The 21715-nt window shown below is 42.8% G+C and overlaps 2 pseudogenes across 2 annotated transcripts; both read right to left on the bottom strand.

Moving 5' to 3' along the window:
• Window positions 1-14205: 14205 nt before the first annotated feature.
• On the bottom strand, window positions 14206-15318 carry LOC310777698 (N-acetyllactosaminide beta-1,3-N-acetylglucosaminyltransferase 3 pseudogene; annotated as a pseudogene). Its single transcript has one exon. The product of its transcript is annotated as an N-acetyllactosaminide beta-1,3-N-acetylglucosaminyltransferase 3 pseudogene (transcript).
• Window positions 15319-17366: 2048 nt separating this feature from the next.
• LOC310777697 (N-acetyllactosaminide beta-1,3-N-acetylglucosaminyltransferase 3 pseudogene) lies at window positions 17367-18431 on the bottom strand (annotated as a pseudogene). The gene has a single exon. The product of its transcript is annotated as an N-acetyllactosaminide beta-1,3-N-acetylglucosaminyltransferase 3 pseudogene (transcript).
• Window positions 18432-21715: the final 3284 nt, after the last annotated feature.

Below are 21715 nucleotides of genomic sequence, written 5' to 3'. Positions count from 1 at the left end.
GACTCCAAGTCGACGTTTGAGCCAAATTGGAAGACATTCCGTCAAGGTGTTTCTGAGATAACGTGTTAACGAGCTTGGAAATGGCGTTCGTGAGGTCACACTGACCTTGAACTTTGACGTTTGACCACCAAAATCTAATCAGTTCCTCCTTGACTGCAAGTCCACGTTTGAGCCAAAATGGAAGAAATTCTGTCAAGGCGTTCCTGAGATATCACGTTAATGAGCTTGAAAATGGCTTTTGAGAGGTCACAGTGACCAAGTCTCACTGGCCAGCCTCCTCTCCCTTCTGTCCGAGGAGTCTGGCGCCGCAGGTCTCCTTAGTGGGATTGCGATGGGGGGCGCTTAGCGGCAGTGCCCTTGGAAAATAGTTTCCAACAATCCAACTTGCCGTTTTCAGCGTGTAGCAACGAGCTAGTTCGCGTTGTTGTTTTACCTGAGGCGGCAGGGGACTATTTACAGCGACACACAGGGAGGAGGGAGCGGAAGCCACTCTGATTGACATGGTCGGCGCCAATGACAGAGCTTCTTAAGCGGGGAGCGGAAATCCAGCAGCGTCTGAAACTGACGCCTCCAATGGGAGAGCAGAGTAGAGCAGGGGAGGGTTTATCCCAGTTACTGTATGGAGACCTGCGGCGCCAGACTCCTCGGACGGAAGGGAGAGGAGGCTGGCCAGCGAGACTACAGTGACCTTGACCTTTGCCCAGCAAAATCTAATCGGTTCATCCTTGACTCCAACTCGACGTTTGAGCCAAATTGGAAGAAATGCCGTCAGGCGTTTCAGAGATAATGTGTTAACGAGCTTGGAAACGGCCTGGCTATCGCCGGCGGAGGCATAAAAAGGGGTAACCGGTGCGTAAAAAAAAGTGATCCCAAGGGGTCACAACCAAACGTCAATGTTTGAGGAGTTGGGAGTGAGAAGGAGTTGTTCAGGGAGGAACTTACAGGAGCAGCCAGAGAGGCAGTAGTGAGCAGCCCCAGCAGCAGCAGCACAGCTCCTGTCTTCATGTCTGACGCTGGCTCTCTGCAGACGACGGGAAACAAACAGAAATATCACCAGTCAGCTGATCTGACAAAGACAGCCATGGCAGAGACCCCTGCGCACAAATATGATACGACCACAGATGCAACGTTAAACAAACACTGTGCACCTGTTGGGGTAAGGCAAAGGCCAAGTTACGTCTTGGGAGGCATGCACAGCGGGGTAAACTGAGAGGGCTTAGGTTTAGGTATTGGGGGAGGGTCCCTTAGGGTTAGGCATTGAGGGGAGGGTCTCTTAGGGTTAGGCATTGAGGGGAGGGTCCCTTAGGGTTAGGCATTGAGGGGAGGGTCTCTTAGGGTTAGGCATTGAGGGGAGGGTCCCTTAGGGTTAGGCATTGAGGGGAGGGTCTCTTAGGGTTAGGCATTGAGGGGAGGGTCTCTTAGGGTTAGGCATTGAGGGGAGGGTCTCTTAGGGTTAGGCATTGAGGGGGTCTCTTAGGGTTAGGCATTGAGGGTTAGGCATTGAGGGGAGGGTCCCTTAGCGTTAGGCATTGAGGGGGTCTCTTAGGGTTAGGCATTGAGGGGAGGGTCTCTTAGAGTTAGGCATTGAGGGGAGGGTCCCTCAGGGTTAGGCATTGAGGGGGTCTCTTAGGGTTAGGCACGGGGGGAGGGGTGTTACTTTTAGGCACTGGTAGCCACTTGGTTGGGTTTAGGGTTTTTGGATATGGTGGGGGGCTAAGGGTTAGGGTCTCCAAGGTAGGAAGACCATAACTTGACCTGTGCCTCACCCCGTCCATGTGCGTTCCATAATATGTCCAAGGTGTGACAGCTTGTGGGTGGGCGTGTCATATCTGTGCACAAAGATGCCGGGCGCGTTGCATCCAGCGTTAACGCGGCCCGAGTGAGAACGGCTTGTAGAGTCACAATTGCTCCCTTAACTCCCGATGCAGGAGAAAAAACACACGTCTCACTCTTCCACAGTGTTGGGCAAGTGTAATACATGACTTATTACTTTATTACTCCTTCAAAAGAAATAATGAAATTGCTTTACTTATTAGTCGGTATCAAAAGTAATTAGTTAGGTTACACGTTATATAGCCAGACCTATCTCCACACTTGGCGTTAGCATTGTGTAAACGCTGGAGAAAGTAATGCAGTAACTTGCAGTTACTTGGATTAATAACTGTAATATAATTACTGTTTTGGAAATTGTGATCCCTTACACTAGTCATTACAGGGGAAAGTAATAAAACTGCAGTTAGCACGTTACTGAGTAATGCATTACTGTCAACACTGCTCTTCCACATACATATTTTGCAACAATGGCCACTCTGCCAAATGACCCCAAAGACATCTTTCAACAACACAATAACGTTCTCTTCCATTCTCTTTTTTCTAAGTGCTATCGTTAAGAATGTGGACCTCTGCATTAGTGAGACACTATAGATGAATGAATGTCGACAGAGATGTCATCTTACCTTCAATGAGCGATTTATGGATTGATTGTCAGATCTGCAGGACAGCTCTCTGGCTGTCTGCTCGTGGCTGGGCTGTATTAAAGCCTCTCTCTTTGGCCAATCAGATTCATCCTCCACCACATCAAGGAAGTAACCACAACACGCTGTGATGAAATGCAATCAGACGGTCTTATCACAGGTATCGCAAAGCTTGATGTCAGCAGATCAAATCAGCAGAGAAAACCCTCTCGTCGCTAGTGGAAGGGTGTCATTTGAGGTTGAATGTTTTTGAGATGGTATCTGTGCTAGACTGCTCTTTCTTAATTCATAGATTTGGCTGGGGGGGGGGGGTAGGTTATAGGTAGGTTATCGACTACATAAGTTAAAGTAAAACCTGTGATAAAGTGTTAAGTTCAAGTTCAAGTTCAGCTTTATTGTCATTTAAGCAATACACAGGGCATGGCAGAAACGAAATGACGATTGCATCTAGCCCACAAATAGTGCATTTTCAAGAGAAGTACTGACAACCGACAATTAAATCGTAATGAAAAGTGTTTATTCTCCATTTGAGAGTGATGGAATGATGCAGTCACGTTTTCTTCAAACCATAAACATAGGCTCAATCTCTGGTGCATCATTAGAAACGGATGATAATCTTGTCCTCTATCACAGCAAATTGTTTATTTTGCAGAATTTCCTAAAAATATCATGAATTGCTTATTGCTACATAATACAAATAAGCAAAGCCAAAGTAAAACAAGCACGGATAGCTGCAACCATGTAAACAAAGCCTAGCTCTAGCCCTAGCCGCGGGTACATTTTTGTGGACCAACCGAGCGACCGACCAACTGACGGAGCGAGCTATAGAGCTGCTGGAGGGCAGCTACATTAAACACAATCACACCACGAGTCAGACAGACATTGAAAGACATTCATTTCACACTTTTACCTGCAAGTCTAGACACTGATGGTGGAGTTGCTTCATTCTGTGGATGAGAAGCTCAAAGGAAAACACTTCAGATCAGTTCCACCCAAATTTTCACCAAGGAATTTTAGGGCTCATTATTTGGCAAGTATATCGGCTTTAAGATTTTTTTTCATTATTTTCCCGCCATTTTCTACCCCAATTGTACTGCTGCCCCTGTCGCTGCTCCAACCTCTGCCGATCTGGAGAGAGCCGTAGACTAGCACCATGCTTCCTCCGACACATGCACAGTTGCCAGCCGCTTCTTTCCACCTGACAGCAGGGAGCTTCACCGGCAGGACGTGGCACGTGGGAGGATCACGCTATTTCCACCAGCTCCTTTCCTCCCAGACCAACCAGAGGAGGCGCTAGTGCATTGACCAGGACACATACCCTCAATCCAGCTTCCCACCCGCAGACACAGCCAATCGTGCCTGTATAGATGCCCGGCCAAGCCCGAAGTAACACGAACCTGCAACCCTCATGTTGGTAGGCAGGGAATCTACCGATATATTCCCCAGACGCCCTCGCTTTAAGATTTCTTAAAATCATGTATTACTTTAATGGTAAGCCATAAAAGTGATTTTACTTCATTTCAGCTGTGATTTTCCAGAAATATATTTTTTAAAGCAGTGCAGCCGCTTCTTTAAGTGATGTGTGCTTGAGCACGGGATGTCAACACCTAGGCTCCTCCCACAACGAAGTGAGAGTGGAGACCGCAGGCGCCACAGCTCCAAGCCAGTGAAAAAGTTGATTTTTCTTCAAAAACGTTACAAATTGATATTGGAAAAACCAACACATTTTCACTACCAACTCAACATCAGAACAAACGTCCAATATACTGACGTTTGGTCATGGACCCTTGGCATCCCTTTTTAATGCACTATGGTACCTCCTTTTCACCATTTTTCCCACACCACGAGACCGTCGTCAAGAACTTGTGTTACGGACGGTTATGGTTTTTGGAAGCTAAAACAACTTAGGTGAAGGTTAGAGAAAATATTTGGGTTAGGGTTAAATAAGAAAATCTGTAAATGTGGCTTACGGTTGAAATGTACATTGAACTTTTGACCACAATGCCCCTACTGGCCACAATTTTATTTCATTGTCACACTCCTGTGGTGTCAATTTCAGATGCTGTGGGGGTTCTATATACTGTAGAAGTCTATTGGACTATACCATGCATGTGGGGGTTCTATAGAAGTCTATTGGACTATACCATGCATGTGGGGGTTCTATAGAAGTCTATTGGACTATACCATGCATGTGGGGGTTCTATAGAAGTCTATTGGACTATACCATGCATGTGGGGGTTCTATAGAGGTCTATTGGACTATACCATGCATGTCGGAAAATGACGGGCTGGGAGGCGGGAGTGATGCCAAGGATTCCTGATCTGCCGACTTGGGTGTGAGAACGGGGATGGAAAAATCATTACCTACTAACTACACTAATGGTTATTATCAGTCAATATATCAAACAACTATAGGTCATTTCTCATTTCTCAACTTGCCTCATGGGAAATCAAAACAAATCTTGTGTGGTGTTTATTTCAGATGCTGAAATGCAGCGGTTATCATTCCGCATGTGGGCAGCAAATTCCATTCGCAAGTAGATATATTTCAATTATTCAGATGTGCATCTACCGTACCTACAAACCCAGTCTCTCGCGTTTCATTTTAAAATGACAGACGGTGCAGTTTAGTGGTAACTAACACAGCTGTGGGTTGCAGGTGAGGCGAGAGAACTCAAATTAAAACATTCTTTCCAATGGTGTGACAGCAACAATGGCGTGAGAAAATATTAAAAAACGCAGACGTACTCTGGTAGTGGTCATGGGGGTGTGGTAAGATATTCTTGAGATATGTACCCCAAGCACATGCATCCAGTGTCTGGTTCTATACTGTACTGTACTGCATGTTTACAAGCACATGCATCCAGTGTCTGGTTCTATATACTGTACTGTACTGTATGTTTACAAGCACATGCATCCAGTGTCTGGTTCTATATACTGTACTGTACTGCATGTTTACAAGCGCATGCATCCAGTGTCTGGTTCTATATACTGTACTGTACTGTATGTTTACAAGCACATGCATCCAGTGTCTGGTTCTATATACTGTACTGTACTGCATGTTTACAAGCGCATGCATCCAGTGTCTGGTTCTATATACTGTACTGTACTGCATGTTTACAAGCGCATGCATCCAGTGTCTGGTTCTATATACTGTACTGTACTGCATGTTTACAAGCACATGCATCCAGTGTCTGGTTCTATACTGTACTGTACTGCATGTTTACAAGCACCTGCATCCAGTGTCTGGTTCTATATACTGTACTGTACTGCATGTTTACAAGCACATGCATCCAGTGTCTGGTTCTATACTGTACTGTACTGCATGTTTACAAGCACCTGCATCCAGTGTCTGGTTCTATATACTGTACTGTACTGCATGTTTACAAGCACCTGCATCCAGTGTCTGGTTCTATACTGTACTGTACTGCATGTTTACAAGCACCTGCATCCAGTGTCTGGTTCTATATACTGTACTGTACTGCATGTTTACAAGCACCTGCATCCAGCGTCTGGTTCTATATACTGTACTGTACTGTATGTTTACAAGCACATGCATCTGGCGTCTGGTTCTATATACTGTACTGTACTGCATGTTTACAAGCACATGCATCCAGTGTCTGGTTCTATATACTGTGCTCTCTAGTATTTCATGTGATCTCTAATATTTGCCTTACTTTGGATCCAAATAAAAGTATTTAAATGTGTGTGCATGTGCGTGCGTGTGTGATATCATCCTAAGCCTATACCTAGCCTGTAAATAAGAATTTGTTCTTAATGACTTGCCTGGTGAAATAAAGGTGAAATAAAGATAAAAAATAAAAGACAAATGACCACATAAAAAGAATGAGACTTTGAGAGAAACATGCGGTTCATTTATTATTATGTGTGTAACGGGATTGATAAATCCCACAGAATAGAAAGATTTGGAAATGCGTCTTTAGAGTCCATGAAGGCAGAGATGTCTGTTAGTGTGGTTTCACAATGTTTTAATTTGAACTGCTGAGTGGGGTGTCTTGCCTCTGATTGGCTGATTCTGAGCAGATGAAAGTGTTTATACTGTAAAAAGCAAATCAATAACATGTCAGACCACTTTGACTCAAATCCACAGCACTTGGGCCGTATGACAAGAGCATTTAAAGGTAAGCTTCTTTTTGTATGTTGTGTAAATGCACATTTTACATGCATACATACAGTACATACATTCAGACAAAGATACAACAAACAAACAATTGAATTTATAGTTACACTCTGATAATATTATACGTTGACCCTTTTCAGTTAATTTCTTCTCAATTACAGTGTGTATCACCTTCTGGATCCACTTTTGTAACAGTTGATAGACTCACAATAGACAAAAATTACAATACAACAAAAAACACAGCTAAGACAGAAATATAAACATGCTGGAACATCAGAAAGGAGATGAAAAATACTAAAGGATGTGCAATTATAGGTATAATAAAAAATCGTATGCATATATATATATATATTATATATATATATATATATACACATATTTAAAAGAACAGTGATAATACATTTGGAAGACTTAACTGCACATGTTTTCGTTTAAATTATATTTTATTGCATTATTATTTTGTGTAGCCATATTAAAGGAGACGGAAGAATGAGCATTTTTAGCATCTTCATCTTTTCCAAATATGCTGTCAGCCAGCAGAGGACTCCACACTACACAAAATAAGTAAACTGTTCATTGACCGGATAGATATTACTGTAACAGAGTACACATTATGATTATATTGCAGATATAGAACATGCATTAAACAAACCATTGGGATCAGGTAGAAACCTCATACCCTTGAGTTTATGAAACCTTTTCCCAAAATTCGGTAAACTCAGAAAAGCATGGTGGTCATAGCTGAAAACAAGCCTGTTTTTCTTACCGTATAGTTCCTGAAGAACTTGACATTGAGATACCCGATAATAGCGCAATGCGCCATGAACACAAAGTATGCCCAAATCATGCAAAAACAACCTGTTTTCCACTCATGAATACACATGAATACATCCTCATCCATGTGTTTGAATAGTGAGTGTACTTTTTATGCAGGTCCAGCGTCAAAATGAGGATTGCAACAATGTTGATCTGCCTGCTGAGCTCTGCTGTTGCCTCTGTAAGTATTTTTCTTCGCATTTTTTATCATTATGGAAAAAAAGAGTAGAGTCTTACGAAGTCATTGATCGTACAACATGAAAAGACATTGTGTTGTCAGAGGATGCTCGTTCTCCCTGGCTGATCAAATGACACTTTTACAGGGTTGTGATAGCGAAATGGGTGAGTGAGTGAGTGAGTGAGTAAATCAGTGAGTGAGTGAGTCAGTGAGTGTGCAAATGAGCGAGTCAAATTAGTATTTGAGTGAAATTGTCTGAGGTAATACATTAGTATTTGAGTGAAATTGTCTGAGGTAATACAAATTAGTATTTGAGTGAGAGTATGTGAGTTAGTATGTAAAAGAGTGAGTGAGTGAGTGAGTGAGTGAGTGGGTGGGTTGAGTGAGTGGGTGGGTTGAGTCAGTGAGTGGGTGAGTGAGTGAGTGAGTGGGTGAGTGAGTGAGTGGGTGGGTGGGTGAGTGAGTGGGTGAGTGAGTGAGTGAGTGAGTGAGTGGGTGGGTGAGTGAGTTGGTGACTGAGTGTATGAGTGAGTGAGTGAGTGAGTGAGTGAGTGGGTGGGTGAGTGAGTGGGTGGGTGGGTGAGTGAGTGGGTGGGTGGTTGGGTGGGTGGGTGGTTGAATGAGTTGGTGAGTGAGTGAGTGGGTGGTTGGGTGGGTCTGTGAGTGTGTTAGAATATGAGCGACTGAGTAAGTAATAATAATAGATTGCATGTGTACGCAATATACTGTAAGCATGAAAATGAACAAGTGTGTGACTGAGTGTGACTGATTGACTTTCCCCTTGCACTGTGTGCGTGTGATGTCTTTGCTATTCTTGAACCACATGTAACAATTCTTAAGTGTTATTCGTCGTCGTCAGTGAGCCAAAACAAATCCCTGCGCATTTCAGCACGAGACCCAGTGGATCGACGCATCCTCCTGACGTGTCCCATTATGTGTTTGCAGGGGCGCGCTCTGCCGCTGCAGGATGGCGCCACCAGCGTTGTCTCTGGCACCTACTGCTACCCTTCACCGCGCCTGGAGGCCTTCAACCCCTTCTCTCCTCCCACTGACCCCCTCTCTCCTCTCCACCCCGACTACTCCCTCATCAGTCTTTACCGCTACTACGGCAGCTCCACCCCCTATTCCTCCAGCGGTTATGCCAGCTCCACCCCCTATTCCTCCAGCGCTTACGCCAGCTCCACCCCCTATTCCTCCAGCGCTTACGCCAGCTCCACCCCCTATTCCTCCAGCGCTTACGCCAGCTCCACCCCCTATTCCTCCAGCGGTTACGCCAGCACACAAACGTACTACAACCCCGCCATCGCTGCCGGGCCACGGGTGTACACGCACTACCCCTACATCAGTGGCAACCAAATCCCTCCTGTTTACGCCATAATAAAGATTGAAAATAAAGGAACAAATGGTTAGAAAATAGGAAAATAAAAGATTATTATAGTACAAGTTCAAAAAAAAATATATATATAGAATGGGTTAGGGTGACCGGAAGCCAAACCGAATGTGTGGCAAAGAGTATGTTTGTGTGGGACAATGTGGCACACCAATGCTGAGTTGGGCTGCACCCAATGGTTATTTTCATTATTGATTAAAGGGATACGCCACTTTTTCTGGAGTTTAGCTCATTTGCCACATCCCCCGACCAAGGTACACCATGCCTTTACCGTCACTGTCCGAGCAGTATGCAGTGAGCTAACAGTCAATGCAGTGAAGTTAGTAAGTATCGCCATAGAATGGAGGCCAATGGTACACCCATTCAAAATAACCAAAAGCACAGATCTATTAACGGCAAAATACATGTTGTGCTTTGGGTACTCGCCAAAAGATCGAGATGAAATATTAATCCATAGTTAGATGAAACGTCATTTTCGGACTAAATCCCCACACCGAGTACTTCCTTGTTTGCCTGTATAGAGCGCTTCCGCTGTTTAGAAAGTCATTCCGGCTATGTATTTACATAAAAAATATATAATTTCTTCACATTTGGATTATTTCATCCCACCTTGTGGGGGGGTGGGGTGGGAAATGAGCTAAACTCCCGAAAAAGTGGTGTATCCCTTTAATCTGTCGATTATTTTAGACTAATCGATTAATCGTCGTAATCTCTCTCTCTCTCTCTCTCTGTCTCTCTCTCTCTCTCTCTCTCTCTCTCTCAGTGGTTTGGCTTTTGAAAACTAGAGACAATCAAAATGTGGGACATCCTCTCAAAATGTGGGACATGGGATAATGTCCCATGTGTGTGTGTGTGTGTGTGTGTGTGTGTGTGTGTGTGTGTGTGTGTGTGTGTGTGTAAACATAATATGTAATCATCTTATTATAAACAAAAAATACAATCAAATAAAAATAAATAACATATTTGTTGATTATTATGTTGCCTGCAGTAGTCTATGCAAATTTGAATTTACAGATGCCGTCAATTTAGTCTTTTAGTCAATTTAGTACAAGTGCATTATGCAGAGATTGCAAACCTTTGTCATAGACACACATGACAGTAGATGTTCAGATGGCTCTGCTTGACAGAGTATATATACCCAGCCAAGGTGGCCTTATGGATCTCAGCCAGAGAGAGGGGCAACGCAGCAGGCCATGGCCTGATGGCCTCCGTGTAATTCCCACCCTGCCCAGCAGGCTAATTTCAGCTAGGTTGGCCTATGTAACACCACCATTTCACTTAATGTCTTGTTTTTTGGGATGTTCTCCAAATAAAGTGTTGTAACCAACACAGCAACTCAGAACACTCACAAGAACATTGGTAATTATCTTGGGTTTATCACAATGAAAATACAGCAGGCAGACAGGGGCAAGCTCCAGCTTGCAGAAGAACATCTACTTGATGTTACAGGTCATGTGCCTTCCTATCTTTCAGTACATTTTTAGGTGAGATGTTGGGGACTGTCTGCGGGTGGCTTGGTGGAAAGTCCTGGGCTCAATTCCTGGTACAACTGTTATCTAGCTACGCAGCTATAGCCATATAGAGCTGAGTTAGCTTATCATCAGATGCTGAAGTTTGGTGTCGTTTGAAGAAAAAATGTGGGAGGAGTAGGGTTTAATTAGTTTTACAGTTTTTGCAGTTTTGCGGTCTTGAGACTTCATAATTGGCCATAGGTTGCATTGTTTCTCCTCATTTGGGCGCACATTTCGGTGAAAGTTGCAAAGCCGTAGCACGTATGCCTGATTTTTTATGAATTGTCAAAGTTTGAAACTTTAGACGGTCGCTGTAGTGCCACCGTTAGGACTATTGGCCCCAAATTTGCGTCAAAGACGTTTGGCATGGGACTGGACCTTTGTGCAAAGTTTGGTTAGTTTTCATGCATGGGAAGTCGAACTTCCCAGGAGAAGAAGAATACAGGCAAATACAATAAGTGGCCGTGCCGCTTCGCTTGCCCGGCCACTAATTAGTTACTTCCACCACTGCTTATAACATTGTTTTAACTTTGGCGCAGGGGCGATTTTTTCTGGTTACAATAACAGAGCAGTTTTGTATTCATGATTCCTAGGCTTGCCCGCTATGCGGGCTCGCTCGCCTGCCCTGCAGCTCGGCTGCTGCATGGCCTCGCCTGCCCCAGTGGCATGCGCAGCGCACAATTGCACAACTTTGCATGATGACATCACTCACTGATGACATCACAATGATGTCACAATTTATATGACATCATCAGTGATGTCACAATTGCTCGAGTGACATCACTGATGATGTCACAATGCCTATGACATCATCAAGCACCTATGACATCATAAATAGACCCTTCTCACGGTGGCCATTTTGTGTGGAAAAGGCAGGGTAAACACAGGTGCAAGCAAAAAAACGATAGCTTAAGATGCTGGGAAGATAGAGGCGCGCAAACGCAGCGCAAACGATAGCGCCGTACGACGATAGAGCCCTAAGTGTCAAAAATACTGTCAAATGTAAGCTATTTAGTTTGATCACTTCCTTTCAGTGCTGGGCAGTAACTTAGCAGTAACTTAGTTACTGTAATTGTATTACCATCCCCAGTAACTACTTGTTTTGGTTCTGCACCCTTATCCTACACTGAGCATTACAAATACCTAGGACTCACACTAGATGACCACCTTACCTTTGAAGAAGGGGTAAAAGTTCTGTCGGACTCTGCAGGTAGGGCTCTGGGAGCGGTGCTTAATAAGGTTAAGTTATGTAGAGACCTTGGTTATAAAACCTACACTCAATTATTTAATTCTTGTGTTTGTCCCATTTTAGATTATGGTGCAGGGGTTTGGGGTTACTGTAAGCAAATAAAATGTGACACAGTTCAGTACAGAGCTATGCGCTGTTTTCTGGGTGTGCATAAAATGGCCCCTAAACTTGCAGTATATGGTGACATGGGATGGGAGCCATGTGAAGTGCGACATAGGGGTGACATGGTGCGACTGTGGAATAGATTTATTAATATGCCCGATAACAGACTTACTAAACAAATTTTTCTCTGGGATTTTTCAAATAATTACTCTTGGTCAAGTGCGCTTGAAAAGATATTTGATATGTCAGGTCTTCAATATATATATAGAAATAAATTATCTTGTTCTGTTAGTCAAATTAAAACAATATTATTTGAAAATTATAAACAGAAATGGTCAGAAGAAGTTCTGTGTAAACCAAAACTGAGAACGTATAGTCTGATTAAACACATTTATCACCCAGAGCACTATGTCACCCTTAACCTGAGCAGAGCTCAGAGGTCAGTTTGTGCCCAGCTGAGATGTGGTATCCTGCCTCTGGCTCTGGAAACCGGGCGCTTCCACTCAATTCCTGAGGAGGACAGAAAATGTCACCTGTGTGATCTGGGAGAGGTTGAAAATGAAATGCACTTTCTGTTCTACTGTCCGCTATATCACAATCTTAGACATAGGCTTTTCTGTAAAATTTCTTTTGATGAAGGTCCTGATCTGTTTTCTATGTCTGATGATTGTAGACTTCAGTACCTGTTTACTGAAAAAGTGTTCCAGGTTGCTCAGTTTGTGTTAAATGCCTACCAACAGCGTAGGATGGTACTTTATGTTTGAGGTATAATCTTTTCTTTCATTGTCTGACATGTTTGGAGATGTATCATATTCTGTTCTTTCATTTTCTTTTTCTTGCTCCTGTATGTTTTGAAACTAGTGTCTTGTAAGCCCATGTGGGCTGGGCACCTTAAGGTGCATGACACTTTGAAAAATAAATAACTAACTAACTAACTAACTAATGTATGGGATTACAATTTCCAATGTAATTATATTACAGTTACTAATGCAAGTAACTTACAATTTCCAAAGTAACTATATTATTACATGTGCATTACTTTCATATATAGGCAAATAAATCAAAAGTATGCAGCTTGGCTGATTGCTGACTAATTATTGTTGCAATAAAGTGGATTCAGTTGTAAAAGGAGCTGGCTAAACTTTTTTTCACTTTTTCTGAACGGGCGTAGCGAAAGTAATAATAAAGTAGCAATGTAACAAATTACTTTTGATACCAAGTAAAAAGTAAGGAGTAACGAATTACACTTTGTGCACTAACTTGCCCGACACTGTTTCCTTTATACCTGCACTATAGCCACCAGAGCTACGCTCAACTATACTGAAACTGCCCTACTTACTCTTAGCAACCATCTCACAGCACTGTCCACTCTCAATATCAACCTGAACAACAGGGCAAAGAGATGCTGGCTTCCAACAGCCCACTCAGCAGTTCACAAACTGCACTGTATGAAGGTTTGCAGCTGTAGGCTCAGATATTGGATGTTAACGTGATTAGATGTGATCACACAAATTCAAACAGGAAATATGAGTGATGCTGGCTTTCACTTCAAATTTAGAAATAGCAATGAAAGCATTTGAATTCGTTTTTTTTCTTTTTCTTCTTCTTCTTCTTCTTCTTGATATCACAGTGATCTTTGAAAATAATAAAGATAAGATGAATGCTTTGTTCATAAATCATTTTCCAAAACAGTCTAGCAAGGTGGCTTTGCACATAATAAAGCAATAATTACTGAATATATATATTCAGAATGGCAGGAATTTATAAAAATGGGGGGAGTTGATCTTACTTTCTAATATAGGTGGTGATGCATTTGATTGGGTTGATATAGAATGGAATTTCACCACTCTTCATCCTGCTACATAATGATTCAAATAGTGTCTCTAGCCAAAATGATAAGGCCGGTGAGCAGACATTTATAATAATAGAAGCAGGAGTCCAGGAAGTGTCTTATAAAAGTGTATTTAATAAAGCCATTACAAATCTTTACAATAACGTACACAAATACTGTAGTAGTTACTAGTAAACTAATCATTAACTAATAGTTAGTTAATGAGTGGCTAAGGAATAATTTGTCATTAGTCAATCACTAGTTAATCATAGTTCATGAGTAGGTAGTCATTAGTTAATGATTAGTATCTAAGTTCCTGAGTAGAGTAGTTAATCAATACTTAATGATTACTGAATGTCAGCTCGTGAATATAGTAGTTAATCATTAGTTACTGATTAGTCGGTCAGTTCCATGAGTAGAGTAGTTAATCGTTCGTTAGTCTAGTCTGAGCAGATGCCCTCCTCTCTCACCACAAGAAGAGGCATCTTACCACGGAGACATTACGCCAACGGCCTTAAAAAGTTGTACATTTCAGATTAGGGTCATGTATTCTATGCCACATTAGATATATCTGATATGGCTGGAATCTGTGTACCAGTAGAATGTCTCTATAATAACAAGGGTCATAGGTGTCCAGTTTCTTAGAGGGGAGGCGGAGGCGCAGTCCTAAAGTCTTGACAGCCACATGTGAAACAGGTGCGAGTCCTGCTTTGGCCATACATATCCCCATGTAAACATCATCAATGGGAAGAATGGTAATGGACTTGGACATGTTGTATATGACCAAGGCTGTATAGCCAGACAGCAGGAAGCCTCCACCCCCACAGTAAGGGGGGTATGTGTCTGACTTGTGCACCTGTACAGGGATATAGTACTTGCTCCCTCTGTCTCGTTTGGGTTTCGCATACTGGATCAGATCGCCGGCAAAGAGGTGTTTGCTACCGTCATTGTTGTTCTGGCTTTGGAGATAGTCCACCATGTTGTCTGTGTTGGCAAAGACGTCATCATCACCATTTAGGAGGAAGCGAGCCTGCGGACAGTTCCTCCCCATCCATTCCAGGAAGAGTATTTGCTTCAAGGTGAGGTTGTAGAAGGAGTCATGGAAGTCCCATTGCAGAATGTCATTGTGTTCACGGTGCTCCAGCTCCAGGAGCTTGTTCAGTCTATGCTTCTCGAATCCGGCACCTGCCGTTCCTGAGATGAAGATCTTCCTGATCCACACACCATTGTGTAATCTCTCGTTGGCCCAGGTTTTGCGCAGGACTTCTCGCCGGTCGTAGTTCTCCGGGGAACTTTTAATGACCAGCAGAAGGAAGACTTCCACAGATTTGTCAGCTCCTCCACATTTGTCAGGAACGTCCAGCAGCATGGGGAAATGGCGACAGTGACGGAGGTAGAGGAAGTCTTGGATGTGACCGGGAAGAGAGGTGAAGCCTGTGATGTTGGCTGCAGACATATTTTGTTGACAACTTGGCCAGGAATAAACATAGGAGCTCCTAATGGTGGCTGGCCTGTTTTGACCGCTATCCTTTCTCACATTTACCTGGAGGTGGTTGGTTACATGGTCAGCATCATGCATCCAGAGATAGACGACGAAGAAGAAAACTCCAGTCAGCAGAAAAGTCATTGCCCTCTTCGGTTTCATCCTTGATACTCTGCAGCTGTAAAACAAAACCATGTTTTCACGTCAACTGTTAAGCTGGGGTCAGGTGGTCTACATGCAGACACTTGATGGCCAAGGTAACTAGGATAACTGGAAATGCTGTAGCGCTTGATAAGGTGGATCTGCAGGGTTCGAAGCTGGGGAAACTATGAACGAACTGCCGAGGGTCAGCAGAGCCAATTCTTATAGGGCCTGAACGTGACATCACATTGCGTTATGACCTCATCAGTGATGTCATAACGTGGAGTTGTTTGTACATCTTGACATCATCAGTGATGTCACAATTGCTCGGATGTACCCAAAAACCACAATTGCTCGAGTGACATCACTGATGATGTCACAATGCCTATGACATCATAAATAGACCCTTCTCACGGTGGCCATTTTGTGTCGAAAAGGCAGGGTAAACACAGGTGCAAGCAAAAAACGATAGCTTAAGACGCTGGGAAGATAGCAATAAGAGGCGCGCAAACGCAGCGCAAAACGATAGCGCCGTACGACGATAGAGCCCTAAGTGTCAAAAATACTGTCAAATGTAAGCTATTTAGTTTGAACACTTCCTTTCAGTGCTGGGCAGTAACTTAGCAGTAACTTAGTTACTGAAATTGTATTACCATCCCCAGTAACTACTAATGTATGGGATTACAATTTCCAATGTAATTATATTACAGTTACTAATCCAAGTAACTTACAATTTCCAAAGTAACTATATTATTACATGTGCATTACTTTCATATATAGGCAAATACATCAAAAGTATGCAGCTTGGCTGATTGCTGACTAATTATTGTTCCAATAAAGTGGATTCAGTTGTAAAAGGAGCTGGCTAAACTTTTTTTCACTTTTTCTGAACGGGCGTAGCGAAAGTAATAATAAAGTAGCAATGTAACAAATTACTTTTGATACCAAGTAAAAAGTAAGGAGTAACGAATTACACTTTGTGCACTAACTTGCCCGACACTGTTTCCTTTATACCTGCGCTATAGCCACCAGAGCTACGCTCAACTATACTGAAACTGCCCTACTTACTCTTAGCAACCATCTCACAGCACTGTCCACTCCCAATATCAACCTGAACAACAGGGCAAAGAGATGCTGGCTTCCAACAGCCCACTCAGCAGTTCACAAACTGCACTGTATGAAGGTTTGCAGCTGTAGGCTCAGATATTGGATGTTAACGTGATTAGATGTGATCACACAAATTCAAACAGGAAATATGAGTGATGCTGGCTTTCACTTCAAATTTAGAAATAGCAATGAAAGCATTTGAATTAGTTTTTTTTCTTTTTCTTCTTCTTCTTCTTCTTCTTGATATCACAGTGATCTTTGAAAATAATAAAGATAAGATGAATGCTTTGTTCATAAATCATTTTCCAAAACAGTCTAGCAAGGTGGCTTTGCACATAATAAAGCAATAATTACTGAATATGTATATTCAGAATGGCAGGAATTTATAAAAATGGGGGGGGTTGATCTTACTTTCTAATATAGGTGGTGATGCATTTGATTGGGTTGATATAGAATGGAATTTCACCACTCTTCATCCCGCTACATAATGATTCAAATAGTGTCTCTAGCCAAAATGATAAGGCCGGTGAGCAGACATTTATAATAATAGAAGCAGGAGTCCAGGAAGTGTCTTATAAAAGTGTATTTAATAAAGCCATTACAAATCTTTACAATAACGTACACAAATACTGTAGTAGTTACTAGTAAACTAATCATTAACTAATAGTTAGGTAATGAGTGGCTAAGGAATAATTTGTCATTAGTCAATCACTAGTTAATCATAGTTCATGAGTAGGTAGTCATTAGTTAATGATTAGTATCTAAGTTCCTGAGTAGAGTAGTTAATCAATACTTAATGATTACTAAATGTCAGCTCGTGAATATAGTAGTTAATCATTAGTTACTGATTAGTCGGTCAGTTCCATGAGTAGTCTGAGCAGATGTCCTCCTCTCTCACCACAAGAAGAGAGGCATCTTACCACGGAGACATTACGCCAACGGCCTTAAAAAGTTGCACATTTCAGATTAGGGTCATGTATTCTATGCCACATTAGATATATCTGATATGGCTGGAATCTGTGTACCAGTAGAATGTCTCTATAATAACAAGGGTCATAGGTGTCCAGTTTCTTAGAGGGGAGGCGGAGGCGCAGTCCTAAAGTCTTGACAGCCACATGTGAAACAGGTGCGAGTCCTGCTTTGGCCATACATATCCCCATGTAAACATCATCAATGGGAAGAATGGTAATGGACTTGGACATGTTGTATATGACCAAGGCTGTATAGCCAGACAGCAGGAAGCCTCCACCCCCACAGTAAGGGGGGTATGTGTCTGACTTGTGCACCTGTACAGGGATATAGTACTTGCTCCCTCTGTCTCGTTTGGGTCTCGCATGCTGGATCAGATCGCCGGCAAAGAGGTGTTTGCTACCGTTATTGTTGTTCTGGCTTTGGAGATAGTCCACCATGTTGTCTGTGTTGGCAAAGACGTCATCATCACCATTTAGGAGGAAGCGAGCCTGCGGACAGTTCCTCCCCATCCATTCCAGGAAGAGTATTTGCTTCAAGGTGAGGTTGTAGAAGGAGTCATGGAAGTCCCATTGCAGAATGTCATTGTGTTCACGGTGCTCCAGCTCCAGGAGCTTGTTCAGTCTATGCTTCTCGAATCCGGCACCTGCCGTTCCTGAGATGAAGATCTTCCTGATCCACACACCATTGTGTAATCTCTCGTTGGCCCAGGTTTTGCGCAGGACTTCTCGCCGGTCGTAGTTCTCCGGGGAACTTTTAATGACCAGCAGAAGGAAGACTTCCACAGATTTGTCAGCTCCTCCACACTTGTCAGGAACGTCCAGCAGCATGGGGAAATGGCGACAGTGACGGAGGTAGAGAAAGTCTTGGATGTGACCGGGAAGAGAGGCGAAGCCTGTGATGTTGGCTGCAGACATATTTTGTTGACAACTTGGCCAGGAATAAACATAGGAGCTCCTAATGGTGGCTGACCTGTTTTGACCGCTATCCTTGCTCACATTTACCTGGAGGTGGTTGGTTACATGGTCAGCATCATGCATCCAGAGATAGACGACGAAGAAGAAAACTCCAGTCAGCAGAAAAGTAATTGCCCTCTTCGGTTTCATCCTTGATACTCTGCAGCTGTAAAACAAAACCATGTTTTCACGTCAACTGTTAAGCTGGGGTCAGGTGGTCTACATGCAGACACTTGATGGCCAAGGTAACTAGGATAACTGGAAATGCTGTAGCGCTTGATAAGGTGGATCTGCAGGGTTCGAAGCTGGGGAAACTATGAACGAACTGCCGAGGGTCAGCAGAGCCAATTCTTATAGGGCCTGAACGTGACATCACATTGCGTTATGACCTCATCAGTGATGTCATAACGTGGAGTTGTTTGTACGACATCAGTCCAGAGGGAACATCCGAAATATGACATCATTCATCACTGTCGACATCGTAGTAGGAATGATGACATCATCTAACAGTACCCCTCCCTCTACATGGCGCCCAGCCAGATGCAAGGAAATCCCGAATGAGCGTAGCGTCAAGGATGAATCGGCGAGGAACCCAACAGTGCTCCTCGGCGCCGCGCCCCTCCCAACCGACCAGATATTGAAAACCGCGGTAACGCTTTAAAATACAGCCCGCAAATAAGCATGTAGTTATACTATAACTACGGGGTACAAGGAGTGTAGTTATAGTATAACTACAGGGTACAAGGAGTGTAGTGTTTGTCGTGACCAACAGTCCACTCTCTCTCTCTCTCTCTCTCTCTCTCTCTCTCTCTCAGTGGTTTGGCTTTTGAAAACTAGAGACAATCAAAATGTGGGACATCGTCTCAAAATGTGGGACATGGGATAATGTCCCATGTGTGTGTGTGTGTGTGTGTGTGTGTGTGTGTGTGTGTGTGTGTGTGTGTGTGTGTGTGTGTGTGTGTGTGTGTAAACAATATCTAATCATCTTATTATAAACAAAAAAGAAGAAAAATAAAGAAATACAATCAAATAAAAATAAATAACATATTTGTTGATTATTATGTTGCCTGCAGCAAATTTAAATTTACAGATGCCATCAATTTAGTCTTTTAGTCAATTTAGTACAAGTGCATTATGCAGAGATTGCAAACCTTTGTCATAGACACACATGACAGTAGATGTTCAGATGGCTCTGCTTGACAGAGTATATATACCCAGCCAAGGTGGCCTTATGGATCTCAGCCAGAGAGAGGGGCAACGCAGCAGGCCATGGCCTGATGGCCTCCGTGTAATTCCCACCCTGCCCAGCAGGCTAATTTCAGCTAGGTTGGCCTATGTAACACCACCATTTCACTTAATGTCTTGTTTTTGGGATGTTCTCCAAATAAAGTGATGTAACCAACACAGCAACTCAGAGAACACTCACAAGAACATTGGTAATTATCTTGGGTTTACCACAATGAAAATACAGCAGGCAGACAGGGGCAAGCTCCAGCTTGCAGAAGAACATCTACTTGATGTTACAGGTCATGTGCCTTCCTATCTTTCAGTACATTTTTGGGTGAGATGTTGGGGACTGTCTGCGGGTGGCTTGGTGGAAAGTCCTGGGCTCAATTCCTGGTACAACTGTTATCTAGCTACGCAGCTATAATAGCCATATAGAGCTGGGTTAGCTTATCATCATGCGGTCAAAACTTAGATACAAATTCTCAACTTCTGTCTGTGTGCATGATTTCTTGTGTCAGGTGATGTCACAATACTCTTGTTCTTTTATAGAAGAAAGTGTTATTTTCATGGGCAGTAGCCTAAAGGCCATTTGGTAACCCTTTATTTTACAGGTACCCTATAGTTACATAATGAACTATTTGTAATTACACATGAACACCAAGTTTAAATTACAACTCATTAAAAGAGTTTTGGCGAATGTCCGTGCCGATTATTGGCACGGAGATCCGCACCGGTGTGAAACAGCTTTAATGCTGACCACAATGAAGTGAATGAGGGATGGAACATTATTCACACACTTTGGTGCATAGTTTTGATCGTCTTTACCCTAATGTGTGCTGCGCTGGGATAGACATCGACAGCATGACCCTGAACTAATAAGTAATAAAAGAACATTAATTTACTAGGCTACTAATTCTCAGTTACTTTCCATTGATAGTCAGTGTTGGGAGTAACTAGTTACTAAGTAACTAGTTACTAAGTAACTAGTTACTGTAACTTAACTACTTTTTTCAGTAACTAGTAATCTAACTAGTTACTTTTTCAAATTCAGTAATTCAGTTACAGTTACTAAAATAGTAACTGGGCTAGTTACTAGTTACTTTAGGACATGAAAATAATGGACAACTTCAGAGGATTACCCAGTTTCTGATCCTCAGACCTAGTCCGGGGAGAGAGCTGCAGCCAGAGCCCCAGAGGCTAATGACCTTGATAGGCTATAAAGCTTAATTTATACTTATTAGAAAGTGTCGCTCAGCACATGGTCGCAGACGAAAAATAAAGTGTCGCTCATGTTGCTGCATTTATGCTTCTCTCCTCGGCTCAACGGTCACGTGACGCTAGAGACAGAGGGAGGCAGAGAACTAGTGCAGACAGCCAAGAGAGGGAATGCTGTCAGTGAACCCACGTCGGAGGTGATTTTCACGAAGTCATACATCAAGGACATGCTGATACAAATAGCGGGGACTCATTCATTTCATTTCAGCGAAAACTAAAACAAGGAAGTCACGCGCGTGCCGTCTATATAGCCAATCAGACTTGCGCGACATTATGTGACGTAGTCAGCGACACTAGACATTTCACCAGGTAGCAGACGCTGCTCGCAGACACTTTAAAGTGTCGACTCAAGTCTTCATTTCTGTCGGCGACCGTTTCAAAAGTGTCGGCAGACAAAGCATAAATTGGGCTTAAGCCTCCCCAATAAGCGAATGTTCAATGCCACACTGTAGCACAGCAACACTAACATAATGTGTGCATTAATAACAATCGAAGCAGACTTTTAAAAGTAACGCAAAAGTTACTTTCCCTAGTAACTAATTACTTTGAAGTAACTGGTAACTTTAAAGTAATTCAATTACCTTTTGAGAGAAGTAACTAGTAACTGTAACTAATTACCAATTTTCAGTAACTTTCCCAAGTCAACGAGTGGAAAGTTGAGACTGTTGCAACTGTCTGCCAGGACCATGACTGTACTCTGCTAATTCTACAATGATTCATTTGGGAATCGCCCCAGTTTCAATCACACTATCATCATTACCAAAGATGAAAAGAATGCAGACAGGCTGTGGCTTTCAAAGTTGTAGCAACGTTTGTATAAAATTCCCTGCTGGGGAAGAAATCAACGTCATAACAAGGCGCTCCCA

Source organism: Poromitra crassiceps (assembly GCF_964638095.1).
Source record: "Poromitra crassiceps genome assembly, chromosome: 6".
Classification (NCBI taxonomy): Eukaryota; Metazoa; Chordata; class Actinopteri; order Beryciformes; family Melamphaidae; genus Poromitra; species Poromitra crassiceps.
This window is presented reverse-complemented; position numbering and strand designations above follow the sequence as displayed.